Source organism: Podarcis vaucheri (genome assembly GCF_965113315.1).
Source record: "Podarcis vaucheri genome assembly, chromosome: 2".
Lineage (NCBI taxonomy): Eukaryota > Metazoa > Chordata > Lepidosauria > Squamata > Lacertidae > Podarcis > Podarcis vaucheri.
This window is the reverse complement of record NC_138760.1, coordinates 34,442,088-34,459,653: the sequence shown is the minus strand read 5'-3', so window position 1 is coordinate 34,459,653 and position 17,566 is coordinate 34,442,088. Positions and strand designations below refer to the sequence as shown.

General features: G+C 44.8%; 1 long non-coding RNA gene across 1 annotated transcript in view; it reads left to right on the top strand.

The window, feature by feature from the left end:
* Positions 1-17,566, top strand: part of LOC309525625 — a 76,696-nt gene that overhangs the window by 29,139 nt on the left and 29,991 nt on the right. The window lies entirely within an intron of this gene.

The following is a 17,566-nucleotide window of genomic DNA, read 5'->3' as shown; positions in this document are numbered from 1 at the left end:
AACCTGGCAATCAGGATAAAAACAAGGCACTCAGATTTCTCTTGTAGTCCGCCCCTTCTTTGATGTAAGTATGATGTATTGAGGGGTGGTCTTGGGCTACACCCCTTCTGTGATGTATGTATGATGTATGAGGGGTGGTCTTGAGCTCCAGGCTGGGCAGTTCAAAAGTCTATATAAGGGCTTGCACGCATGGTTCGGGGTTCTCTTCCTGCCTCCTGTGTGTTGCAACAGCTTTAATAAAGATCAGGCTTACTAGCTGCTTTGCTTCTCAATATTCTCTGGTTGGTCTCTGTTATTTTCTCCTACCGATAGAGAACCTAAAAAAGGACTCTATATGGGCTCTTGGGTACCCCATAAGGGAAAAGGAGCAGTTTTTTCTTATAACACCCAGCATTGACTTTCTTCCTTTGGGATGTGCTCAGGCATATGCAGAATGCTTAAGGCGAGTCAGGTGTTGATCCAGCAAGCCATCATTGTGACGAAAGCTTGCTTTCTCCACCACTGTTAGAGCATGGCTACCCATGGACGTATGAGGAATGAATAAGTTCAGTAGTGCTTTTTATGGGCCAAAGGCTCCATTTACGTAGTTCTCACGCAACAACAATATTGCATGCACATTGAGCACAGGGCTGCATGGGAACCCACCGCCATGCCCATAGCACAGCACAATCGTTACATGCCCTGTGCTTGATGTCCTGATCCTTCTACCACTTGAGATGGAAGGGGTGCAGGATCCGACCCTCTGCCTGATACACACGTGGTGGCGGCAGCTTTACAGATGCCCCAAAACTCCTGCATGGACAGCTACAGGACATTTTTGTTTAAATGGTGGCATCTAGTGGAGAAGCCGCTGCACCACAGCTTACGTCGTCTTTTTGCGGCAGAAGCTTGGAGTGAAAATGAGATTCTTATTGCCTTGAAATTGAAATACAGTAACTGCAAAATCTGTCGTTCCCCCCTGCGCGCTCACACACACATTAAGCGACTCCTTTACACTCCATGCTGCCTTTCTGTGAGCTGAAAGGGACCACAAAATCATTTATGCCAACTTCTGCAGATCTCCCCTCTTTGCCTAACGCAAAGGAGCTGCACGAAGCAGTGGTGCTGTGTCACTTTTCTGCCTTCTGCATTACAGGGACTTGGAGACAGGCGCCGTGCTCACATGCGCTCCTTAAACTCACGGCTGGGACTCCTTGCGGTGTGCTTGGGCAAGGGGTATTTTCCAGCCTCCCTGGAAAGACATCAGCCGGGTACGGTGGACTGCAACAGTGTTCACGATAATAGTTAGCCATTGCTACTGCACAAAGGACAGCCATCTTAAAATAGCTCCCACACATTCTGCTTCCCAGACGCTGCTGGAAGTCTGCTGGCTTTCCAGGAACATTAACCCACAAATAGCCAGACACTCTTTATGACAGAATTTGCATTTCTCCAACACGCAAGGAAAGAGCTGCTCTGCAATGCCTTCAAGGGACCAGAGAGGCAGGCTCTTGTCACATTCTATCAATTCAGTGTGTGTTCCAACAGAAATACCTGCAGGCAGGTGTGCCGCTCCAAGGCCCATCTTTTGCTCTGCATCAGACTGCGACAGAGGTGTCTGTCTCTCTCTCTCTTTTACAGCACTTCGGGGAAAGGGGTTCCTTAGCAGTACTGCTTGAAATCCATCCCATTGCCCATTCATAGTTCATAATCAAAGATATGCAAGTTTTTCACCTGCCCAGAGTGTTGTTGGATTTCTGGATTGAAGGATGGTGGCTAACTTGGGCTTTGCAAGATCCCTGCATTGAAGTGTCAGGAACAGCTGCACTCTGCCCCATGTGGTGAACCACATTGCTGAAGCCTCTCAGAACTAGACTGGTTCTAACCACCCAGGTTGTTCACTAACTCCTCCAGTGCAAGAAAGAGTTATAGGAGGGTCCCCTGGCTCATTGGCTAGTTTTGCTGTGAGGACTCTTTACTTGCAGGGTGGCAACTATTTTAGCAAGGAGTATTATTTATGCAATACAATGCATTTCTCTCCCTTGAGCCCAAGAGAGGGTCTTCTTGCTTCCAAAACTCCTTCGCAGCACTGCATAAGTTATCAGTCCATGGCTTGCCTGCCCTCTCCAACTCCTCCAGACACAGCATCTGCTTGACATTTCCACACTCCCATGTTGGCAAGATAACCAGCCAACTTTCAACTCCCACTCCTATCTAAGTCACGCACACACACTTTTAAAGGGAGTTAACAAATTAACAAGGCATTGGCTCACCATTTCTGTGACCTTAATTGGAGTCTCAAGATTTTGCAGCTGTTTACATTACATTACATTACATTACATTACATTACATTACATTACATTACATTACATTACATTACATTACATTACATATGTTTTCTTTTCCCCCATACAATTTATTCTTCATAAAATACATTTTCTAACAAATAAGGTACAAATATTAACATTTGCTTGAGCAACAAGCCCTAATTTAGCTCTGGTATGTCTTATACATCTATAACCTTGCTCTTGAGTTCTGCTCTTTGTTTTTTACTCCCAGTTCTTGGCTCCAGACTGGTGCCTATGGCCTGAGCCTGACCCAAATGGGTTTCCATGCTTTGTCCTTCTTGATGGAAGCAGGATGCTGAATAAGACAGACCCTTGATCTGATCCAACAGCTGGGCTCTTCCTGTATTCTGACAGGGTGGAGACAATGTGCATTGCATCATAACTCAGATGCAGCACAGTGTGGACACAGAAATCAGGGCAGTATGCACTGACCCACTCCCTTTTTTGCAAAATGTCTGCATGCACACTATACCTTTAAAGCACATCTGCTCCTCCCCCCCAAAAGAATCCTGGGAACTGTCGTTTGTTCAGGGTACTGGGAATCATAGGTCTGTGGAAGGTAAACTACTGTTCATAGGATTCTTTGGGCAAAGCTATGTGTGTTAAACCACAGAGCCTAGGACTTGCCGATCAGAAGGTCGGCAGTTCGAATCCCAGTGACGGGGTGAGCTCCCATTGCTCAGTCCCTGCTCCTGCCAACCTAGCAGTTTGAAAGCATGTCAAAGTGCAAGTAGATGAATAGGTACCGCTCCGGCGGGAAGGTAAACGGCGTTTCTGTGCGCTGCTCTGGTTCACCAGAAGCGGCTTAGTCATGATGGGCAACTTGACCCAGAAGCTGTACGCTGGATCCCTCGGCCAATAAAGTGAGATGAGCGCCGCAACCCCAGAGTCGGCCATGACTGGACCTAATGGTCAGGGGTCCCTTCACCTTTATCTTTATGTGTGTACACAGCCTAAAATCACAACCAGGTGTTGGGGGGGGGAGAGGGGACCAGAATCCAGTGCTGAGATCCTGTGAGCGTTGTTTTTATATATAACGAAGCATATATTCAGATGTATTCCAATGGCACAGTAGGATCTGAATATAACCTTCATGTTATACTGGCTAATTGCCTTTTCTGCATTTGGTTTTTAGCTTCCTCTGACAAAGAATTACAGTCAAAACGTGTTAGGCATAACGAGAATGCTTTCAGAAATAAACCGTGTTATTTCTTCAGCATTTTGTGAGGCTTGCCCTCGTGTGTTTTTGGGGGATTGATTCCAGCCTCCCCACCCCCCATCCCAACCTCCATTCCTCCTACCAAACCACTAATTGGCAGGTGTCTAGCTTTTTAAAATATGCTGCTTGCATGCAGCTCCAGCTCTTGGGCCAGCAAGCTTAACCCCCTCATGCCACACCCATCCATGCATACAGCTGCTCGCCCAACATTGTGAGCACATGTGGGAGCCTGCCTTCCATGCACAGCCAGCCCCTTCCTGGATCAGAGCTGTTGCTGTTTAGTCGTTTAGTCCTGTCCGACTCTTCATGACCCCATGGACCAGAGCATGCCAAGCACTCCTGTCTTCCACTGCCTCCCGCAGTTTGGTCAAACTCATGCTGGTAGCTTCGAGAACACTGTCCAAACATCTCATCCTCTGTCGTCCCCTTCTCCTTGTGCCCTCCATCTTTCCCAGCATCAGGGTCTTTTCCAGGGAGTCTTCTCTTCTCACGAGGTGGATCAGAGCAGGTGGTGGCAAATACAGGTTTCTTGCTGTGTTTAGGTGTACAAGGAAACCTGGGTGGCTTATTGCAGCTACCCAAAGCATACACACATTATCACCACGCATCATCTGTTTCTGCTTCCTTTCACACAGAAAGATTACAATTCTTAAACATTTCACATATTGCAAAGTCAGGATGTAGAGGTGTAGCCACTGATGGAAGCACTGAGTGGCAAGGGAGGCTGGTCCATTAGAGTGAATGGGGCATTGCTTCACCAACCTCAGCCAGCACCCCAATCTGCCTCCCTTCTTAATCACACCCATTTTTTTTGGGGGGGGGGTTGCTGGCTGCCAGCTTTCTCCTCCTTAGTCTGGGAAGAGGAGGACCAAGCTACTATTAGTTACTCCTGTCCATCATTGGACTCTGGGTCTGCCTACCATTTCTCTTCCAGCTTTCCACCCTACCAGTCCCAATGGGCCCCAGCCATAGCTACTTTGAGAGTAACCCGTTTTTGCCCGAGATAATGAAATGGATGAGAGCCAACCAACTGTAGCACAATCCAGATTAGACAGAGGCCCTGTTAGTGGGCAGTTCCCTAGACCAGATGGATGCGAGGATGCCAGCTCTAGAAGGGATTACACTCCCTCTGAAGGAGCGGGTATGTGGCTTGGGGATCCTTCTGGATCCACTGCTGTCGCTCGAGGCTCAGGTGGCAGAGGTAGTGCCTTCCATCAGTTGTAGTCGGTGGACCAGCTGTGCCCCTATCTAGGCAGGTATAGCCTAACTTCTGTTGTCTATGCTCTAGTGACCTCTAGGTTAAACTACTGCAATGAGTTATACGTGGGGCTGTCTCTGAAGACAGTTTGGAAACTTCAGAATTCAGCAGCCAGGTTGCTCACAGGGGCAAGATGTCTTAAGCCTATTACACTGATCATGGCTGTGGCGTTTGCCCTCCTGAGTGTGTGACATCATACTGGGTTCATAGGGAAAGGGTTAACTAATTGTAAAATGACTAACCAATGGGAACCCAGGGGGCAGAGTTAACTGTGTATAAGGTTAAAGCACAGGTTTTTTTTTAGTGAGTTAGAGTTAGTGTTGTTGAGAAGACAGTCTGGAGTTAGAAGAGACAGAGAAGATAAGTCTGTGGGTTGGGCTAGTCTGGTGTGAGAGAGTGAGAGAATTTGTTAAGAGGAGTCCATTAAACAGTTCAGATAATCAGTAGGAAGGTATAGGCCGGTAAAGAAACTAAAGTTAAGATACTGGTAGGAATATTATCTGGGAAACCATAAACTTGTTAATGTTTGTAAAATAAACTTGGGGGGGGGGGTTGGTTCACTTTTAACAACTGACTGGACTCAGTGTTTTAGCAGAGAGTAACTGGTTGGTGGCAGCGGGGAAGCGAACACAGTGGTGGCACAGGGATCAATAGACGGTTAAACATCCGGGGACCCTGTGTGATTGCCACAGTGGCCCAACTGCACTGGAAACCCAGTAGCTTCTGGGCCCAATTCAAAGTGCTGGTTTGGCTCGCCGGGTTCCTTCATTACATATCTTTAGGGACCAGGCAGAAATGTTTCTCTTCAACCTGGCATTCAGCTGATTAGCTGAAAAACTTAATTCGTTCTGGAGGTCCGTTCTTAACCTGAAACTGTTCTTAACCTGAGGTACCACTTTAGCTAATGGGGCCTCCCGCTGCCACCGCGCTATTTCTGTTCCCATCCTGAGGTAAAGTTCTTAACCGGAGGTACTACTTCCGGGTTAGTGGAGTCTGTAACCTGAAGCATATGTAACCTGAAGTGCCTGTAACCCGAGGTACCACTGTAATAAGATTAAGAAGATGCAAATGATGCCCAAGATTCCAGTAAATGGCCACACCATCTTTCCGCACAAACACTAATCTCCCTGTCTGGGGGAGAGTGGTGGTGTTCTTCAGTGCTGCTGAATAATATAGGTGATGCCAGAAGCTTGGCATTTGGCACATCTAGGCTTTGAAGAAGATGAAAGCTCCTTTTACTCTTAATTTTCATTTTGATTGTTGGCTGCTTTATAACATCACGAGATGACCAAACTGTGTGTCAAATACATTCAGAACTGCTGTGATGTGAGGCAGAAAAATCTCGAGCACCTTATTCCCACCCCCCACCCCCACCCCGGAAATATTTCTGTTTCATAAGTGCATTAGTAATAATAAATGGATGCCAACTGCAATATTAGGCAAGCTTGGCAATTTCAAAGTTTGTTTATTAAATGCAAGTAAAACAAACATGCTTCAATTAGCTCACTCTTCTCAGGCATCAGAAAAATTTCACATGCAAACTGAAAATTTCCAGATGCGAATCATCCCACGTCACTTTAATTTCCATAAGATTTTCCCCTGGAAGTTTTCCTCCTAGTTCAGAATTTTCTCAAAAACCCCACCACTGGTGCAGTATGCAAACAAGACATTGGGGAGAACTTCATTGGCATGTCATCTGTGTTTACATGGGATGGACTCCACGATTTCTACCACTACTAAATCATTTTCAAGATGGAGCCAGGTGGTGAATGGTATAAATGCAGTTCTCTTCCATATGTTTTAGACTTTGATGAGAAGCACAGAACCGCTATTGGCTAGAAGATGACATTTGATACAAATGCAAGGCAACATTCACTAGAAGAACATTGGTACATATGCCTCGCCAGGTGAAATGATTCAGAAGAATAGAATAATGTCTCACAATTGCATTTTTAGGTCTTCACAGTGGAAATGAGTGTTATAGCACCTAGACAGCACAAGATAGTAATCCCAGTGAACAAAACATACACTTCAAGAAGCACCTATCAAGCTCTCTACTGGATCTGTCAAGAAGTCTCTTGCATTCATTACTTATTCACACAAGAGAGGTGTACTTCCATGCTTGAATAGAAACAACTCTCTGGAGTTGTTGTCTGTCTGAATGTGAAACAGCCCTCAATCACACCAGACACATACATTCTATTGGCTAGAGTGTTTTATTTGTGGGGGGAGGGGATAAGACTTGAGAAGCATACCTCTACCCACCATCATATTTGTCTAGATAAATAACTTTTCCCTGCCTCAGCTTGCCTCACACACAATATAGTGATCCCTGGCTAACTTGTGTGATTGACAGGGTTTATGCTTTCTGGAGCATTCATGAAGAGTGTTCTGATATATATATAGTAGAAGGCATTCAGAGTACACAAAATAGTCTCCCCATGGTTCTGATATCAGTCAGATGCTAGCAAAAAGAGAAGGGGGGGAAGAATGAACCTATTACATTGTGTCACTAGAATAGCATAAGAGGCATTCAACCCAAATTCCTAATCCAGCCTGGTACAGATATAGCAAAACTGTTTGCTGTAGGTTTTCTGTAGCCTAACAAATCTCGGAAGATCATTGGCAAACGTCTGTCTCAGGGGACAATGAAAAGTGCAAAGTTGGAGAGTTACAGTGCCTTCTGTGGCTGAAGAAACATGTTTTATTGCAGGTGGGCAGATGAAGTCATTGCAGGTGGGCAGATGAGGTGCACCATGGCATTTCTTCTCTCTACACTCCTCCCACTGGACACTCCTCCTCCAGTTACTGCTGTGGATACACAACCTTATTGTCTATTTCCAGGCACTGCAGTCATCATTTCTACTGGGATTATATTGTTAAAGGAGGACCTGCTCATTTACCTTCTTTTCTTGAGGTTTTCTAGCTTATGCAAAAATCTGAGCTTGTCTTTTAGTTTTGACACTTTGAAGGCATGGCCAATCATATTTCAAAAATCCCCATTCGCAGCTTCTATCCGCTGGTCACACTGGAATTCTGATAGGGCATCTTCTGAAAAACATGCATTGTGACCAACAGTCCTCTGGGCCTCTGAGCACATTTGGCTGTCTACCTGGACTGCTTTCAGCTTGCATATGCCACAGTGAAGGTGCCCAGGAAGGAGATAACCAGAATGAATAAGGAACAAGGAAGAACAGTTTTGTTCTATTCCTCGCTCACTCCAGTGTCCAAATTCACTGGTTCTGCACTGCTGGACTTCTATGGGAGATGCATATAGGGCTGGAGCTGCGGAAATAACTGAGGTCTGGGCAAAACTTGCACCTGTTAATCTCAGTTGGAGGGGATGGGACAAGTTCTACTGCCACCTCAACTGTGTGCCCAGTTACAATTCCTTTCAATGACCATATTAAAAAGAATAAACCATTATCATCAACTTCTTTAGGAGAGAGGAGGAAAAGGTGTCATTTGGGACATTACTAAGGTGAGTGGAAGACCTTTCCCTCATTTTACATAGCTGTAACTCCAGAACCACTGCAGGGAGGGCAGCTTTTTACCCCGTTTTAACTATACACTAAATAAATGCACCCCCTTTACTTTGTCTCTCCTACATCTGCGGGAGAGAGTAAATATAACCTGTCACACTGCCCGTCATTTCTCTCATTAAGAACAAACATAAGGTTCTGGTGGAATTGTGTTCTTTTCTTTTTTAAGGTCTTGCACTCTTGGATGCTCACTGTCTACAATTTTGTTATGTTCTGGACCATCAAGAGTGCCTTTGTTCTCCAGTTACATTCATCTTAAAATAGCCATCTGAAAGCCTCTCTCCCGTCCTGGAACAATCCCAGACCTCCTTGGAAAGCCCACTTGCTGCATTGTCCAACTCTGCTACTGTGATTGTATTGTTAGCGGCCAATACTTGGTTGGGCTTTGATTCCTAATTCCTGCCCTTGGCCGCATGAGCTGATGTTTCAGCTCCATCTGTTCTACACATTCTGGTAACGTATATGCATTGCAAAGCCTTTCGAGCAATTTGGGATTCTCTTGTCACCTGAAGAAAGAAAGATTATTTTCAGATATGAACAGTCTGCAGGAAGCGGCAGATCCCTGCAAGATCAAGGAATATTGAACAGCAGGGCAAAGGGATGGCTTACAGACCACTTTGAGAAGTAGAGAAGAGATCAAAAGGGAGCATTAACATATGTAAGGAGATGACCAAGGATTCTGACTCGCCCACAACCACTCTTGGACCTTTCATGCAATTTATATTTAAGATCTGTATCTTTTTCATGCAAAGAAACCCTATGTCATTAATAGCTGTATAATAGGCAGAAAACATTGCGCAGGTTTCCCATCACTGCATCTCCAGTTGGGGGGGTTTACCTGTTGTATTTCTGCCTGTTATGCAGCTGTTAAGGGCACATGCCTTCTGTTTAAATGGAAGAGGCTTATCTTTGACTAATTATCATACTGTCAAGTATCCACTGATTTAAACTTTTAATATGAAAGCCCCATGCACGAGCCTAGTGTTGCAAAAGCTGTCCCTAGGAGTTCTACACGGCACCGAAGCCCTGTCCCCATACAGCCTGCTTCTGAAGATTTCGCCAGACATTGCTCTCCCTGTCCCATTGGAGCCAATTCCTGGGGGCCAAGGTCCCTTCAGCCCCCCAACTCCACCCCGATAAAATATTTGAGGGGGCTGCCTGCCAAAGTTGATGGGCATTGCCACTCAAATGTGTGCGCCACATCATGTGATAGATATGTGGGGTGGAGCTTACCTGCACCCTCCCAATATATTATTCAAGTTGGCACCCCTACGGCCTGTCCTGTTCAGTTCTTCACGCTTCCAAGCCTGTCTCTGCAGCTGGAACAACAGTGGGGAAAAGGAAGCCACAGCCTCATATCAACCCCAGGAAGCAGTATCTTGCTGGTGAGGGCTGATGGGAATTTTCACCCAAAACACTTGGGAGGGCACCAGGTTGGGGAAGCCTGCATTCCATCTCACACCCCACAACATCATATGCATTGTAACTGGCAATGCGCATCTGCTTCAAACGCTGTCGGGCCTGCACAGGAAGAAACCAAATCCCAGCCCTTTCAGCCTCAGTGAATGGTGTGGGGTCCCACGGCCCTAGGTACGGGGCCAGCTCCGGCCCCTTCACACATCCTTCAGTGACACCATTGGCTCCACAGACCACGAAGTGCAGCCCTTCATCACCCCCCCCCCAATGTTTGAGAGTGCCTCTCCCCAGCCTAGTACCTCATATCTCAGGAGCTCAATAAACATGTGTTGCCATAGCAACCAGTTCCGGCTGTGCTCACCGGTGGTGGACTTCTCCCACTAATGAGATGAAACAAGAGACGTGCTCTCCACTAGAGCAGGAAGGAAATGTTTGGCTTGGGAACCTGTTGCAAGGGGTGGGGGGCGGGGGGGGAGAGAGGCTGTTCTACAACCAAGCCAGATATACGTGTGTGTCTCCCACTATTTTCAACAAGTCAGGGCAAACATTAATAATCTGTCGCAGCTGATAAGAAAGAGGAGATACTCACATTTTACATGCCTAATACAGCAAATAGCTTACTCTATATTAAACATAAACCAAGACGTTTTGATGCATGAAGCAAAACATCGACCGATGCCCCCTCCCCAAAGGGAAGGTGCACCATAGCCAAGGCAGGCCATGTTATGTTGGCAGCTAAGAAAATCTCGCAAATGCTTCTCCCTGGGAGTAAAAAATAAAAACACAATTCAGCATAATAAATTAAATGCCAATCTGCTGCCTTTGGGTGACACGCAAGATCAGCTGCTGCAACCTCACTCTACTTACCAGATTTGGCCGCTGGGCAGTTTAATATAACACTCAAGAAGCAGCCTTTTTAGGCCTAATAATAATAATAATAATAATAATAATAATAATAATAATAATTTATTCCCCCCCCCCGCCCATCTGGCTGGGTTGCCCCAGCCACTCTGGGCGGCTTCCAACAAAGATTAAAAATACATTAAAATGTCACACATTAAAAACTTCCCTGAACAGGGCTGCCTTCAGATGTTTTCTAAATGTCAGGTAGTAGTTTATCTCTTTGACATCTGATGGGGGGGGCGTTCCACAGGGCAGGCACCACTACTGAGAAGGCCCTCTGCCTGGTTCCATGTAGGGTTCCCAACATGCCTTGCAGCACCTTGAGAAGAAGAGTTTTTTGGATTTGATATCCCGCTTTATCACTACCTGAAGGAGTCTCAAAGTGGCTAACATTCTCCTTTCCCTTCCTCCCCCACAACAAACACTCTGTGAGGTGAGTGGGGCTGAGAGACTTTAAGGAAGTGTGACTAGCCCAAGGTCACACAGCAGCTGCATGTGGAGGAGCGGAGACGCGAACCCGGTTCACCAGATTACAAGTCTACCGCTCTTAACCACTACACCACACTGGCTCTTGACCACACAAATTATTAAACTGCCTCTGGGGCAGATCCTAGGAAACCTGTTATTGGACAGCAAGGCAGGCATGCACCTGACTGGTCTCTCTCTCTCTCACACACACAGAGAGAGAGAGAGAGAGAGAGAGAGAGAGAGACAGACACATATCAGTGGTAGTTTCTGGTTTTGGGTGGACCTTAGGCAGACCTTGGTTAAGACCCTCTCAGTGGGCCCCACTCCCTGAGTGGGATCACATCTTCTTCATGGCCATTGCTATGCCCATGTGGTTGTCTCAGTCAGCACCACCTTCCAGACAGAAAAACAGAGAACATGGAGTGTGCAAGTTACTCCCCTTCTTGCTCCTCTGCCTCTCACCAAAAGAGGATAGGTGAACAAGGCAGCAATGAGAAGGAGCAAAAAAAGCCAGGAAGTTCCTGGGATTGGCAGTGGCTATCTGTGCAGGTCTTGGAAGTCCTGCCAGCTCCTGAAACCAGGCCTGGTAATAATATTCAAGGCTATACTTTTTATTTTATTTTGTGAAAGGAAAAAAAAGCTTTCCATAGCTGCAAATGGAGTATTTCCTAACACCACGACAAAAAATGCACATATAATCAAGCTCTAATGCATGGTTTGGTGTAAGATGTAAGGAGAAACTGTTTAAATTAAAACCTATGAGCAGGTATCTGCCAGCCCAGTAGAGTTCAGTTTCTATCACCAACATGCTCTTGCAGACAAAATAAGAATGTAGACTATGCCCACTGAGACTGAACTATAATGGTAATATAAATGCATTAGCAAATCTTTGCCACCTTGGCAATTCCTTGCTGCTGCTGAGGTTCTCTGTAAAAACAGGTTGTAATCTATCCTACTTTCATGTGGTAAAATGGGTACAGTAAAAAATAGGCAAAGGAGAGAACAGCAAGGCTCTCCTCCTCTGGATTTAGTAGCCACTAAATCCTGTTCGCCCTCAATCCCAATGCCTGATTCCTGGTTGTCAGTCTCTGACAGTGTACAACTCTAAACATGTTTAGAAGCCTGAGCTCAATCCTAATCTCAATGGCCAGGGTGTAAACACTATTCAATAGGACCAACTTCTGAGTAGACATGGCTAGGATTGCACTGTGTGTTTAGGATTACAAGCTTTTTTTCTGAGACATTTGGCTTTGGAAGGGACATGCTTAAATCTAAACAATATAACCACCATGCAAAAAATGCCAAGGTAGGCAACCTAACAATAGTTGACATTTCAAGAATGTTCAAATGCAGGAACAGTATTTGAGTAGCGCATCTGCCTTAGTGAATCTATTCCAGTGTGAATCTATACCCATTGCAAAACTGCAGCAGTCTTAGGGTGCCTAAGCGGCTCATTCACACTTGGTTATTAATCCCCTTGTCATGTGTTACTTTGTAATTTTAAATTATCCTTCCTTTGTTGTACTTCAATATTTGTGCAGCTTTTCATACAATAAAAGAAACATTAGGTCACCATGTATTAAAATAATCTAGGACCTCATATAATCATGTAATGAATAACATCATCAGGAATCTTTGGATGGGCTAGAGGTAAAAAGAAACAAACAAAAACCAATGCATTCGCGTATGAAAATTCAGAACGGAATCAAAAATATGGATCTGAATTTGCAATTTATAAGTGCAGATGTCATTTTAAATGTATTCGCATCCTATAATAGCAACTGCCAAAAGCTAGAAGCAAACCCCAGGGGAATGGATCACTTGACCATATGACTGAAAGCATTGATCAATGCAATTAATTAATTGGTTTATCACAGCTCAGAGGTGCTGCGTTGTAGATGGATTTTAATCAGGCCCATTCCCTATGGAAGGCTTTCAGCGCTGATGGCATGAATACAAGCACATCCCTTGATTAGAGCTATATATTCCTTCCAGAAGACACAAGCTATGCTCTTGCACCAATATCAAAGGAGCTTGTGCCAGCAACTCCTGGCGGTAAGAGCAACTTTTTAAAAGTGTTATGAACTAGAAATAGAAAAATCCAGGGATGCAGCATAGCTAATTGTATTCTTAGTACAGGGGGAAACACTGAGCTATTTTTAACAGTTTCACAATTTCCTACATGCCGTGTTGTGCAATGTTTCCTGGGATGAAGTGTGACCTCTTGGTCGTCTTTGGACTGTGGCGCTCTCCCTCACTCCTACATTGCAACACAACCATATTCTGCAGTACCATTCACAGGCAGGTGGTGGCTCCCAAGCTGTGTTGCTATTAACTTGGCCGCAACTGCATTTCAAACCCCTTGGGTAAGGCTTTTGCAGCTGTGGGGTCAGAACAGGCTGGGGAAAGGGTTACAGTCAAACGGCATATTGCTGAAACGTCCAACTGTCTCCAGTTGGCACTGTAGCCCTGGGAGTCCAGCGCTGCTATTTACACTCTTAGCACAGAAGGAACATTGGTGCAATCCATCTGGTTGATACACTGGAATGTCTCTCCCTAAAGATAAGTCAGAAATGCAACTCAGATCGAACACCGGGACCCATTGATATGATTTAAGAGAAGTCCCTGTGTTTGCTGTGCTATGAAGCTGCTGCAAACCTAGAAGGGTTAAAACATTCCCAGCTGCCACCCCCCGCACTGAAAACCGAAGATTGTCCAGAGCAAAAAGAACTGCACATCTGCATGCCTCCCACAGTCTCTTGGCCTTGTTCCAAAGGGACTGTGGTAGCTGTGCACACACAGCCAGTTACTATCACTTGTTGCAGAATAACGTTAATTGTTAACAGACAATCTGACTGGCCGTTGAAACTGAAACGGCTTCAATAAGTTTCTCAGCTGTGCCTACATCTTAGGTAAGTCATCGTCACCCATATGCACGAAGCCACCTACCAAACTACAGTGGTACCTCGGGTTAAGTACTTAATTCGTTACAGAGGTCTGTTCTTAACCTGAAACTGTTCTTAACCTGAAGCACCACTTTAGCTAATGGGGCCTCCCACTGCAGCTGCGCCGCCAGAGCACATTTCTGTTCTCATCCTGAAGCAAAGTTCTTAACCCGAGGTACTATTTCTGGTCTGTAACCTGAAGCGTATGCAACCTGAAGCATATGTAACCTGAGGTACCACTGTAGAGGGAGGCAGCTAACTCCCGAAAAGCTTCACCTTAATTGTGGCCAGAGAAATTTGGGGGTGGGGGGGACATTTCACCAACCAGGGGAAGGAGAAATGATCCAAAAGTTTCTCAAGGGGGGGGGCTCACCATTAGCAAAGCACTACCACAGCTTCATTATTATTTTTATTATTATTCCTGCCAAAAGATTTGTTTTTTGCTAGCGTTGAAAGTGGCAGCAGAAATTGCGTCGGGTGCCGGGCTACCATTTTGCAGCTTCCACAACACCCTGGGTCTACTGTCATTTCATGTTGTTTGCCAGGGGGCAAGGGAATTGAGGCCAGCCCAAAGAAACTGGTGGAAAAAATACTCGGAGGATATTCTACAAAGTGGTTTCAAAGCAGGGTGAGCAAAAGGAAAAAAACACATCAACTGTTCTCACAAAAAAATTCTTCTGAGGAATTTTGGCTCAGCTGTAACTAAATGACATGCTTCATCATTATAAAGCAGCTGGTCCTTCAGATGCGAATCCCAGGCTAACTTGTATGCCCATTGCTGGGTAAGGTCAAACTAGCAGCCAGTCAGCCCAGTGACTAGTCTTTGACAATGTCCCCTACAAAGGATGCCATCATCTGCTTACTCTGTCACACCCAAGTCACGACCAGCAGTCAGCCATCTAAGATCACCTTGCCAGACCAGCTATGGGCTGTCTCAAAGACAAACACTGTTCACTTGCTGACTGCAACATCAGGAACAGTGTGACCTGCGTATGTGAAATGAGTCGTAATGTTAGCCCAGATCTAACATTACATGCTGAATTTTCATATCGTTCTGAAGCTAAGCAAGGCTGAGACTGGTCACTTCCTGATAGTATATACTATCTAGGAACACTATGTATGTTTTATTGATTTCCATAGAAGAAAGGGCATGAATGTAACATTTTTTTATTTTTAAAAAATGCCAAATATGAGATGTTCACTCTTTTTCTTCCCACAATAAGGATAACATAGGCCCCTTTCTCCACATAATTCATGGCCAGCCTCACATATATCGTATTTTCCAATGGGTTATTTTCCCTTTAGTCACTGATCATATAAAGATGGAAGATCCTTACCCCTTTCCCCTCCTAGGATTTCACCCTTTCCTGTGCAGTCCTTCATCTTTAACATAAAAACAACAAGAATGGCATATGGTATTCAATGTGTGGTTATTTAATTGAAATGCCAGTTCTGAAACAGAGGTCCTGGTTTTGACCTTTTATTTCAGATTAGCGTTTGCCTGTATTATATATGTACCGCAAAGAGGTTTTACTGTAGATGTACTGAATTGGGGGGGGGGGACGGAATGGGACGAATTCAGAATGGACATTCCAAGCCTATAATTATGACAATAGATTTTGTATGAACAAAAGCATACAGAATTTTGTAGTGGCAAGGTTCGAGTGTTGGATCAAGAGTACCCAGTTAGTCCCACTCAGTTATGAAACTCACTGGGCAAGCTTAGGCTAGGAACTATATCAGTTCCTGATATAACCTACCTCTTAGGGTTGTTGTGGGTATAACATGGGAAGAAAACTATGCAGGGTACCGTACTTTGGTGTTCTTTGGAGGAAAGCCTGGATGATAATTCAACAAACATAAAGAAGCAAAAGACAGGAATGCAACCAAAACAATGGATATATAATTGAAATAGCAGCACAATCCTGTACCTATCTACTCAAAATATAGCTCAGTGGGAATGACTTACTGGATTGCACTCCCAGGCGGAGGGGGATTCATAAAACTTTCAACACATACAAAATGAAAAAGGAGAAACCCAAATAGAACATAATTGGGATTAGTTGAAGAAAACAGGGAGAATGGGTCCGTTCAGCTGGCCTGTAGGTGAAAGATGAGAGGGGACTCATACACCTTAAATTAAAGATGAGAGGGGACTCCTACACCTTAAATTACACATTAATTAAAATTAAATTAAATTACACATTAAATTACACATTTTTGTCTACTTGAAGAAGCCATGGTCCGATCTGAAAAATACAAATAGTTAGGTTACAAAACTATAAAAATAAAGAAAAATTAAGTTTGCCAAACAATAATTACCATGTGGTTAGGGTAGATCAACATGTCAGTGTCCACTTATCCCTAGTGTAAATATGACATATTGGCAAAAGTCGGAAATTGAAAGATAACTATACCATGTACATGAAAATTGATTTCAGATTTGAAATCAGCATTGAAAGAACATATAAGAACAGTTGAAAAATCTCATGCAAGAGAAAATGGAGGGGGGGATTGTTCCCCACTGTTATAGTTGTGTAGAAAACAGGAGTTTAAGTAAGCCCTGTTGAAAAATGCCTCTTCTATGCAACTATTATAGGTGCAGGAGACCTCTCTCTTCTTTTCCACCTGGCCACCCTACCTGTAGGGTTGCTAACTGATCGGGGGGGCGGGGGGGAAACAGCTGCAGCCAACCAAACAGTCTGACCTACCTTTAACAGCAGCTTGATATACAAGAAGCTTTTCATGCTGGGGAGTTATATGAGATTACCTGGCAACCAACACTGATCAAACCGCTGATAAAGGGGCTGAGTGAGGAGTTCGCAACCCTGCCAGACAGAGTCTCTTCCTTGAGTAATTCATCTAAAAGTCTGTGTTACAGGTGCCTTGAAATCCAAAGTTTATCGCTGGGGGGGGGAGGCATTGCAAGTCAGTCTTGGCCAAGCAGGAGAAAGGTGGTAGAAAAGACTTGGGCGGGGAAAAGACCAAGCTGTAGACACGTGTATTGTGAACCACATGCCTTCCTTACTCCTGTCGCAACCAAAAATGTAACGACTATTGCTAAATTACAGCAAGAGGACAGTCAAATCTCAAATGGCTGTCCTGTAGGCTTCATTGCATGTGGTGACAGGAATATAAAACTGCACAAGTTTCAAAGTACAATTGTGTAATGCAACACATCAAAACGATTCCAACCATACATTTCTATGATTCTATTGGCATAGGCATGTGCCAGTCAACCATTGGACCAAATAAAAACCTTCCCAGGTTCTGTTTAGGGGTGGGGACAGAACAGGTGGGGCATTCCCGTGGGGTATGAAACACAAGAGCAGTCAAGTACAACATTCCTAGAGTGAACATGTTTACACATGAGGAAGAATGTTTGTCCAGCCAGCAGGTAAACTTCCTGTTTCCTTCTGGGCTGGGACAGACTTCATCTACATGTGACCAGAGGTGGACGTGGCCTCACCTGTGCAGGTAACGACAAA